The sequence below is a fragment of the Euprymna scolopes genome, chromosome 38 (assembly GCF_053919585.1).
Source record: "Euprymna scolopes isolate OS-2025 chromosome 38, ASM5391958v1, whole genome shotgun sequence".
NCBI classification, from domain to species: domain Eukaryota; kingdom Metazoa; phylum Mollusca; class Cephalopoda; order Sepiida; family Sepiolidae; genus Euprymna; species Euprymna scolopes.
In genome coordinates, this window is record NC_136519.1 from 40,959,358 (window position 1) to 40,970,689 (window position 11,332).

An 11,332-nucleotide genomic window follows, 5' to 3' on the forward strand; every position below is an offset into this window, starting at 1 on the left:
TTTATTTACATATGTTATGTTTATTCATATAAAAATGAATATTTAATGTAATATATTATGAATGTTATTTCACAGATAGTATGAATATTATATGGAACGTATTATTAATTGTGCGCACGTCATGAATTAAAATGGCAAGGAAAATAATTGAATAGCTTTGAATTAAATAAATAAGAACAGTGCAGAAATGAAATAAAAAAATAAACAAGAACTTATAGAACGTAATTAGGTTCAATAAGCATTTTTTTTATTTTACAAAAAAATAATTAATAAGAACAAATAAATATAAAATGGAAAGTTAGTTTGCTTGAAGCATTGCAGGTAAACAACTATGTAGCAAAATAAGAAGGCTATAAATGCAAAACATCGGGTGTTGAAGTGATTTGAAAAAAAAACCACAGTTTACGGATATTCTCAGGAATTTAGTTCAAAGACTATATTGAATTAAGGCAAATAATGAACTCATGGGACGTAATTGAGGGCGTTTGTCGAATTTCTTAACACCGTCTGTCCATTATTACGTCATATGTCATAATGTAGCCAATAAACAACGACTCAATTAATTAATATGCGTTATTCCCATTTTTAAAAATGGCAACATGATTATAATCACAGCATCGAATATCTACGCCTGTGGAACTCTGTTCCGTCTGCCTGCTTCCGACCTGACTACAACTTGGATGTCTTCAAGTCCAACGTAAACAAATTCCTAATGAGCCGCCCCCTTAAGTAAACACTTCATCAAATCTCCACACTAACGTAATGTATTTGCAATAACCCTTATCCCTGAGTGGCTTCCGGACCTTGATAAGTGGTGACCACTGTGTAAAAATCAAAAAAAAATCTGAAGGGAAATTTATTGTTGATTTTATTTATTTATTTATTTATTTGGCCCCCCGACAAATAGAGGTTGGACCAGTAAATTCACCCTTTTCGTTCGTCTTTTCGTCTGTTCGTTTGCTCGCACGTTTTTCAATGACTATGCCTTCGAATTTTATGAAATTTTGCACAAACATTAAACATAATATGAGTAAAAAAGTAACAGAATGGATTTTCAGGGGAGACTCCGATTGCACCCCCGAGGGGTGCCTTTCGGGTTGAAATGACTAAAATTGACAATTTTTGTATTTATTAACAAAAATAATGCCTTGGATTGTTATAAAACTTTCTGCAATATTGTAACTAACTGATTTCTATATAATTTTGTTTGCCTAATAAAAACAATCCATTTTTGGAACTATTTTACGATATTTGTCCAAAATCTTTTGTGTATGTGTATTTAGCAGTTTTGCATGGTGCTGAACTCAAATTTAAATATGTTAATGTCATGGGGACTTTTGGGGCTGAATGGGGGGGATGATGGACTTTGTCATTTCTTTTTTTTCATCGTGCAGAACTCAAATTTACATATGTTTAGGCCCAAAATTTCACCGTGTGGTCACTTTCACCAGGAGTTGACAATTGGACAATTGGGGCTTAAAAGGAGGGATGGGCCAATGCTGAACTTAGTAATTGTTTTATGCATCGTTCACTCTGGACTCAATTGCTTCACTTTTCTTTTTCTAAGAATTCCAGTCAAGTTTACCATCATTGAAATGTAACTTTTTTCTAAATTTAAAAAAACATTAAAAAAAACTCCTTGCCTAAGTACACGCCACTTCATTTCTTCATCGCTTTGCATTGAACTATGAACAGAACAAAACATTAAATCAGGCTCATTGATACACTTGTGTTCAACAAAGCGTATACACTGAATCGTGAAATAGAAATCATGGTCAAACAAGAGCAAAAGTAAACATAAAATCAGTTAAGCGTGATCTTTCATATCTTTTCGATTCTTCGGACTAGTGTTCTCATTTTTTAGTGCCATTCCTAAAACCTTTCGGTCGATGTAACATCCGACCTGCTTCCGGTGTACCTCGTCGATTTCAGAAATGATTCTGTCGAAGTAGGGAATCTGCGCGGAATTTTGAACGGCACCATTATTTAATCAACGGAGATAGCATGCTCTCGTATTGCCAGCGATTACTGAGTAGAAGCGTGGCTATCGTAATATGATGGCCTAACGGCGACTATAATTTAGTCTGGTGACGTCATGAACATCGGTCTGTTGAAATTTGGTCACGTGTCTCATGACTAAACCGGCAGTTGGTTTAAATTTTTCGAGGTTTAAATGAATTCAAACATGCCGTCGGGATGTATAATTCCAAAATGCCGAGGTAACTACGAAAATAGACCAAAGGTTACCGTGTTTCCATCTCCCTCCCCCAAAAAAGGAAATAATTTACCAGTGGATTAATGCAATAAAAAGAAAGGATTTTACTCCATCTAAATATAGCAGAGTAAGTGTTAAAATGTTTGAGATATTTAAAGAAAAAAAAAACGCGCTTTTTTATTTTTATTTATTTATTTTTCTCGAAGGTATTTTAAAATAAATGTATATAAAAAATGAATTTTATATGTAATTTAAGCTTTGTGCTGAAATAATAAATATTTAGAAACTTATTTAAAAGGGGAAGTATGGTGAAAATATTATGTACTTTCACCTAACAATTTAATAAAAGCGATATCGTAAAAACGGAATTCTTTGTTTAAATAAGCCTAAATAAGAAAACTCATTTATCTTTTTAGTTCAACTATTTTACTGTGCAATATTTATATCAAGCGTGAAATAGATTACACTTTTTTGTCATCCCAAAAGCTTATTTATAATTATTTGTGGTAAATGTCGTGGCCCTGTAGGTGTCAGAATTTTGGAGAATATACTTCCAAAATAAACTATTAAAATTGTTTCAAAAAATAATAAAAATATTATTTCTTATTTAAAAAATAGTGTTTACAAAATGACGACAATAACAAAAAATATATCTATTATTTTTTAAACAATTTTAATAGTTTATTTTGGAAGTATATTCAATAAAGAAAATTAAAAAAAAATTATACGGAGAAATTTCGAGTTTTGTATATGTTATTCGCAGTTTTGAATTTTAGAGTTGATTAAGCATTGTATAAATATACTGAACATGGTGTATATATTACCAGGAAAGTTTCAGACAAATAACCTTGAGGCAAGGTTTGGCCAGTATCGACAACTTTGTGAAGATCTGTATAATATATCGATACGTCAGGTGTACGAATGTGAAAAAAAGGAATGTTGTCAGTTTTAAAATTGAGCTTACCAATTAACAATCGAATTATTGAATTAAAAATTTGAAAGAAACTAACTGGGATGAAATGACAAGGGAGCATGAGTTACATGTTTATAAATTTAACATAAATGTACCAGAAGATGATATTAATCAATGCAAGGGATACTCCCTTGTTATATTATACTTAGCAGGTTAATGCTGGCATGCAGTTTTCAAAAAACTGAAATGCAATAGCTGCAAAAATTTAATATCCGGGAGAGAGGGTGTTGAAGAAATAACCGAATTAAACAGCTATTTCAGGGTATTAACAGAGGTTCTCTGCTATACCCAAATGATATAACTAATAATTTTGCCTCATATAATTATATAGTTATAAATACACTTACAAAATGTCATTCTTTTTTACATTCTATTCATCAGATAAAATTAGCCATGTACATAACTTTAAATATTTTGGCGGATCAACATCCATTATTTCATTATGACTCTTGTGATGAGGGTCACACCATTCAGCAAATTGAAAAGATGCTTATATGGAGATCATTGAATTACCTTATAAACTATTTTTGTCGCAAAGAGAATGACAATATATATATATATATCTATATATATATATATATATATATATATATATATATCAGAAAAGGAAAAATTCAAACTTGTAATTAAATTCTACAACTAATTTTGAAAAGTTTTAATATTCAACGTTTGAAATATTTCTGCCTTACTAACTTTGTTTATACTAACATTTGTTTGAATTCAATTTTTAACTTATTGTTTGTTATTCAGTTTAACTAATTGTTCGTTATTCAGTGAAACTAATTATTTGTTCGTTATTCAGTTAAACCAATTTATTGTTCGTTTTTCAGTTAAACTAATTTATTGTTCGTTTTTCAGTTAAACTAATTTATTGTTCGTTTTCCAGTTAAACTAATTCATTGTTCGTTTTTCAGTTAAACTAATTTATTGTTCGTTTTTCAGTTAAACTAATTTATGTTTGTATTTCAGTTAAACTAATTTATCGTTTGTTTTTAAGTTAAACTAATTTATTGTTCGTTTTCCAGTTAAACTAATTTATTGTTCGTTTTTCAGTTAAACTAATTTATTGTTCGTTTTTCAGTTAAACTAATTTATTGTTCGTTTTCCAGTTAAACTAATTTATTGTTCGTTTTTCAGTTAAACTAATTTATTGCTCGTTTTTCAGTTAAACTAATTTATTGTTCGTTTTTCAGTGAAACTAATTTATTGTTTGTATTTCAGTTAATCTAATTTATCGTTTGTTTTTCAGTTAAACTAAATTATTGTTCGTTTTTCAGTTAAACTAATTTATTTTTCGTTTTTCAGTTAAACTAATTTATTTTTCGTTTTTCAGTTAAACTAATTTATTTTTCGTTTTTCAGTTAAACTAATTTATTGTTCGTTTTCCAGTTAAACTAATTTATTGTTCGTTTTTCAGTTAAACTAATTTATTGTTCGTTTTTCAGTTAAACTAATTTAGTGTTTGTATTTCAGTTAAACTAATTTATTGTTCGTATTTCAGTTAAACTAATTTATCGTTTGTTTTTCAGCTTTTATTTTTAAAATATTGTTTTTTTAATTTAAAATATATTTATCGTTCATCATTATTTATTTTTATTGAATAAACGTCAGTTACATACAAATCAAATCGTATTCCTTTTCTTTTTAAACCTTTTAACAACTTTTCTCCCTTTCACTTCGTTTTTTATTATTAATATTTTTATTAATAATATTGAATGAGTTTCAGTACAAATTATTATGTTTATCTTTTTTAATCCAATTTTGAATTTTTCTAACGCTGTCGTTAAAAAATGTCTGCTCATTATCGATAGTTTGTGTTCCACTTGTCTGGCTTGCGAGAACCTATGGCGATGACGTCATTTTTCAGCTGACAGACCATCTATGACTGTGGTCACGATAGAAGTCCTAAGTAAATTGCAATTGCGTTTGAGTATCGCCCTTTCTGCGGATAGAACCTGCAACCTCCAGAAGCGGGTAAACTTCATTTTATCATGTATTCTTTCGGATAATTCTAATAGGACAAGAGACACCTGAAGCAGGTGGACAGTTACATTTAGAGAAACGTCGTGAAAATAACATTCAATGCGAGAACAATAATCAGAAGTATCTACAGAAAAGAATAACCATTCATCATCTAAATAAAATCAGAATAGTAGTCGGTTCAAAATGTAGAGTTCCATAGGAGGACGTTAAAAATATATAAATACAAACACGTGTTTCTTTCTGTTTTTTTCTTTTTATTATTACTGGTCGGACCGCCTAAGACAACCAGCAAATAACAACCACCATCTTAAATTGAAACAAACTAGACCCCACTCAGATACAAAAATCCAATCCTTAGACAAGTTAAACCAAACTGCATTTATATGCCCGAGTTCTAAAATAGCGTAGTTTGCCTGGTGAATTCGGTATGTTGCTCATCCTGGTCAGTTTTAGGGGTCAATCCTCCTAGGTTTTTCTTTCTCTCTTTTATAAGGAGTTAGTTTACTGCTTATTGCCTGGAGTGCGCCTACATTTTCATGTAGACGGGGTTGACAAGATATTTTTGCAGGTTAGAATATTTTTCCTCTAGTGTACTGTCTGATCAATCCCACATTCGGACCTTGTGTCACATCAGCCTGCCGTCAAGGGAGTTAAGCATTTAATTTTAACAGCGGGGCTGTTTAGTTGTTCCTCTCTACTCGCTACGAAAATAACGGAGAATGTTCTTCTGTTTGGGTATCAACCATTTCCGCCTCACCAAGCTATATGTGTGAGGGTGTGGTCGGGTAATTATGTCTGGGTGCGCGCAGCACCTGGGCCGAGCCGGATTATCCGTCATTGAAACTCAAGTGAGCTAGAATCGAGTGTAATAATAGAGCAGCGATTTTACCCTTGTGCCAGGTAAGTGCAGTAGATTGTCCGTTCGAAACTCTTCGGTGTTCTTAAAACATGCCGTAAAATGGACAAAACTACAAACTAAACTGAAAGCTCGCAGTTATTCCTCTCCTGAAATCAGAAAGTCCTACCGATGGAGCAAGAAGAGTCGGTATCATCTTGCTCGATCACTACTGCGGGCTTCTTCTACCTCAACCGCTAAGTTTTTTTTAAGCAAACCACTATTCGAACTAATACTACATACAGTAAGCAATACACACAAGAACCCGCGAACTTCTTATACTCTTACTCTCGATACTATTATTACAATTAATACCACCACTCATAACCACTACTATCACTACTGCTAAATACTATATGATAATATTACTTGGACTAGTAATACTACTCTTTTCATTATAAGATTAGTGGCTGCTGCTGCTGTTGTTATACATAGTGCTCGCCATCATTTTCTCTCTACAACGGAGGGTTGTATGTATACGAAGTATTGCCCGGGGTTTTCTACCAGTCTTTAGCGTCCTCCCTTCGTCTCCATCTTCATCTCATGTCCTATTCATTCTAGCATTGGGTCCTGAACTATTATTGTCGCCTTCTCTGGACCCCCTCTCTTTAAAACCAAGCAAATATATCCTGCCTATATGTATATATTTATATGTATATAGATGTATAGTTATACATATATACATACATAGACACGCGCTTATAACAAGAAAAGGCATCCGCGCGTCAAAAAAAAAAAGAAAAAAAAAGATTTACATATACATATATATATATATATATATATATATATATATATATATAATATAATATAATATCATATACATATATATATATATATATATATATATATATATATATATATATATATATATATATATATATATATATATATATATAACAGAACGCAAGGAAAACAGTCATATAATATGGAGTTGTATTTACGGAAAAAGACATAATGATATCCACGGATAATACCAGAAAGAACAAGAAGATATAATATCTGTATCTATCTATCTATCTATTTATATATATATAATATATATATATATATATATATATATATATCAACATATATATATATATATATATATATATATATATAGAGAGAGAGAGAGAGAGAGAGATACATATGTATGTAAGTCTCTCTCTATATAAATACATGTAAATATCTCTCACATAACACATACATATATAGCTGTACATTTATATATGCATGTGTATATATGTATATACATTCACGCGTACAGTTGATGCGACCGAGCACCTGCACGAGGAGTCGACGACCCATTTTGAAAAAAGGGGAAAACGCAATAAACCACCCCCGCACCCACTGAAGAAAGGAAAAATGCTTTATTCCTAAATCCAGATTCCGTTATATACATATCAACCCTCGTCTCCCATTACGAGACAGAAGATACACATTTATGTAAATATTTCTTAACTGCGAGAATGAAGTCATACGAAATGTGAAAAGATTTTACAAGTTTTCTTCAGCCTAGACATATCTATCTACCTATCTATCTATCTATCTATCTATCTATCTATATATATATCTATATATATATATATATATATATAGAGAGAGAGAGAGAAAGAGAGAGAGATAGATAGATGTTTGTACAATATTTTTTAAACTGAAAATTACTAATATATAGATATATGTAAATATTTTTAACAACAAAAAAAAGAAACCTGAATTATTCTCGGATATACCAGCAAATCTTGAAAAAATGTAACACACCTTTAATTTAATGTACATTTTTTGGCGTTCTTGAAAAAGCTTCGTTCGAATTACATTTAATTTTGATTTTTAGTTCCTAATACGTATCCGAAAAAAAGGTAAAGATGTTTATTAAATAAAATATCAGTTAATATACATATATATATATGTAAAAAAAAAAACAACAAAAAAAAAACAAAAAAAAAACGCATAACAAATATGAAAGCTTAATAATAATTCTTAAATAATACGACTCAAGGAATATATGTTTTTAAAATGATTCTTCCAGGGCCGTCAGTCGGACGCGAAAATTAAGTCTCGCGTTTTTGACAGCGGAAATTTTTCAAAGTAGCGAGAGAAAGAAAGCGATAAGGACACAAAGTAGAAGAGAGAGAAGGAGAGGGGGAGTGAGAGAGGAAGAGAGGGAGAAAGTTAAAATACGACAAATTTCAACTTGGATTTACTACGTATTATGGAAGGAAAAAAATAATTGCAACAAAAGATCTGTTTTTATTTTACGATTTTTGAAAAAAAAAAAAAAAAGGAAATTTAAAAAAAAAATCATTATTAAATATCTGTTATTATGGAATCATTCTATATTGGTCTACACAGTTTTAAACACCCAGGAATCGTACAATCTAATTAGCACAACACGCTGATGTGTATACATGTATGTAAATAAATATATATATATATATATGTATATATATATATGCATACAGCTCCATGGATATTTATATCTCCATAAAGACAGGTAGGTGCCCACTGAAAATGTCAACTCTTTTATTTTCAATTCAAAAAGCATGTATCTATCTATCTATCTATCTATCTATCTATCTATCTATCTATCTATCTATCAATATACACGCACACTTTCCCACTGTGTCTATCTTTGACCATTCTTCTCTCTCTTTCTCTATCTCTCTCTCTCTCTCTCTCTCTCTCTCTCTCTCTCTCTCTCTCTCTTTCTCATTCTATGTATATGTGGGTGTATATATTTCTATGTATATATATATATATATATATATAGAGTTAATCATAGTATTATTAGTGTCTGTTGACAGTGTTCTTACACTTTTTTGGCGATTTAACTCGTTGCCTGTCTGTCTGTCTGTCTGTCTGTCTGTCTGTCTCTCTCTCTCTCTCTTTATACATATATATGTATATGTGTGCGTGTATATATATATTTTGTGTGCGTATATTTGTATATATATATATATATATATACGTGTGTGTGTGTGTGTGTGTGTGTCTGTCTGTCTGTGTGTGTGTGGTTAGTAATATTGGTCTATCATATGTATTTGTTTTGTTTCCTACAGAAAGACAAGCTTTCAACAGTGTTATTATTATTATACAATGAAATGGAAAGTAAAATATATACGTCCAACGTTTGTTATGGAAAAGATGTTTCGTACGAATATGTTTATTAGTACCTAATTAAGATACTTGGCGCTGAGTTGTCCATTAGGCCCAAACTAGTCGATATTAGTGTTAGATCGATATGATATAATTCATATAACAGAGCTGCTTTACTGTCAAAAAATTTCAAGCAATTATTTTTTTTTGATATGTACAAGTTAAAAATTTACCACGAGCATTTTTTTTTTTTTTTTACATAAATTTATTAAATATATGTATACATGTGTGTATGCACGTGTGGGATATGTGTGATTGTTTCAGTTTGTTATATATATATATTTTGGAGGAATTGTATGGGGGTGGTATATTGCGCCGTTAGCGTTGTTTGATGTTAAAATATCTTACCTGATTGTAAGGATACCTACTCTCATGCTTCTGTGAATATACTTCGATGACATTACAGGATATGTGAAGAAGCGCGCATAATAAAAATATTTTTTAAAAAACTTATTTACTTATTCTTTTTTAAAGTTCGCTTTAACAGACGTCGAGCCGCTACATTACGATGTAAATTTCTTGCTTCGGCTCTGTTACTATTTAGAAACCTGTATTTTTCATATATATATATATATATATATATATATATATATATATATATATATATATATATATATATATATATATATATATATATATATATATATATATAATGTTTTAAAAATAATACATATACCGCTCCTGATGCGGGGGATACCAAAGTGGTTAAAGGGAAAAGTATTCCCAACTCGCATTTGGGAAAAATGCACTTCGTAAGTAATTGAATCCATTCAAAAACATATCGCTAAAACAAAAGCACATCCTCTCTCTCTCTCCCTCTCTCTCTTTCTCTCTCCCTCTCTCTATCCCTTTATATATATATATATATATATATATATATATATATATATATATATATATATATATATATGGATAGATCGATAGAGAGAGAGACAAAGAGAGTAGGCGGGCGCTGTTCGATGTAAACACGTGTCATTGAGTTAACATATATAAAAGGATGGGCAATAGATAGATATGAGATCCATAAATAATATATAATAATAAAATATTATTTGCAAAATACTTTCGATAAATCGATTATTTCTGTACTCACGCATACACACAAACACATACATATATATGTACACATATATTTGTATATATGTATATATATGTGTATATATATATATGTATTTGTATACACATAATGAATATATATACATGTATATATATATATACATGTTAAATAAGTATACTTGTATATGTACATGATATATAAATATGTGTATATATACAACTTGTATATATATATATATATATATATATATATATATATATATATATATATATATATATATGCACACATGCGTACATAGATATTCATATGTGTACATATATATATATATATATATATATGCACACACATACATGTATGTATGCATATATTTGCATGTATATATATACATATATATATGTATATACATATATATATATATATATATATATATATATATATATATATATATATAGAGAGAGAGAGAGAGAGATAGATATAATAAAAACGTAGTTTTTTTTGTTTTGTTTTTGTTTTTTTTTAATTTAACAGGACACTTTTATTTGGGCAAAAATGATAACCCAATATTGTATAAGAACAATGCATATACTTGAATACAGCCCATCATTTTTTATTCATTGATTAGAAATATAAGAAGATTATTTTTATTAATATATCTATCTATCTATCTTTCTGTATATATATATATATATATATATATATATATATATATATATATATATATATACACACATATATATATGTGTATATATACATATATATATATATATATATATATATATATATATATATATATATTAAATTTATTTATACAAGCATTGATGGCTACGTATGTGCATACACGTTTCTGTAATCACCCGCGTTGAGGGAGTACGTCTTCAAGCCAAAGAAAGAGTTTGTATATATAAATTTAATATGCCTGCTCTGTTTACTCATTCAGCACTCTTTAGCAGACACATGTTGTTTCATTGGATGTACTTCTAGGAAACTAAACTCTACTGGCTATATATATATATATATATATATATATATATATATATATATATATATATATATATATGTATGTATGTGTGTTTT

General features: G+C 29.4%; 1 protein-coding gene across 8 annotated transcripts in view; it reads left to right on the plus strand.

The window, feature by feature from the left end:
* The first annotated feature begins 6,896 nt into the window (after positions 1-6,896).
* The window catches only part of LOC145263135 (zinc finger CCCH domain-containing protein 10-like), a 714,599-nt gene continuing 710,163 nt past the window's right edge, over positions 6,897-11,332 (plus strand). For 6 of the 8 annotated variants that reach the window (XM_080120093.1, XM_080120098.1, XM_080120094.1 and 3 more), the window contains exon 1: positions 6,898-8,539. The gene's annotated coding sequence lies outside the window, so the exon portion shown is untranslated. Of the gene's footprint in view, positions 8,540-11,332 lie in introns of all 8 variants that reach the window. The other 2 variants (XM_080120101.1, XM_080120100.1) reach the window with 1 other exon arrangement.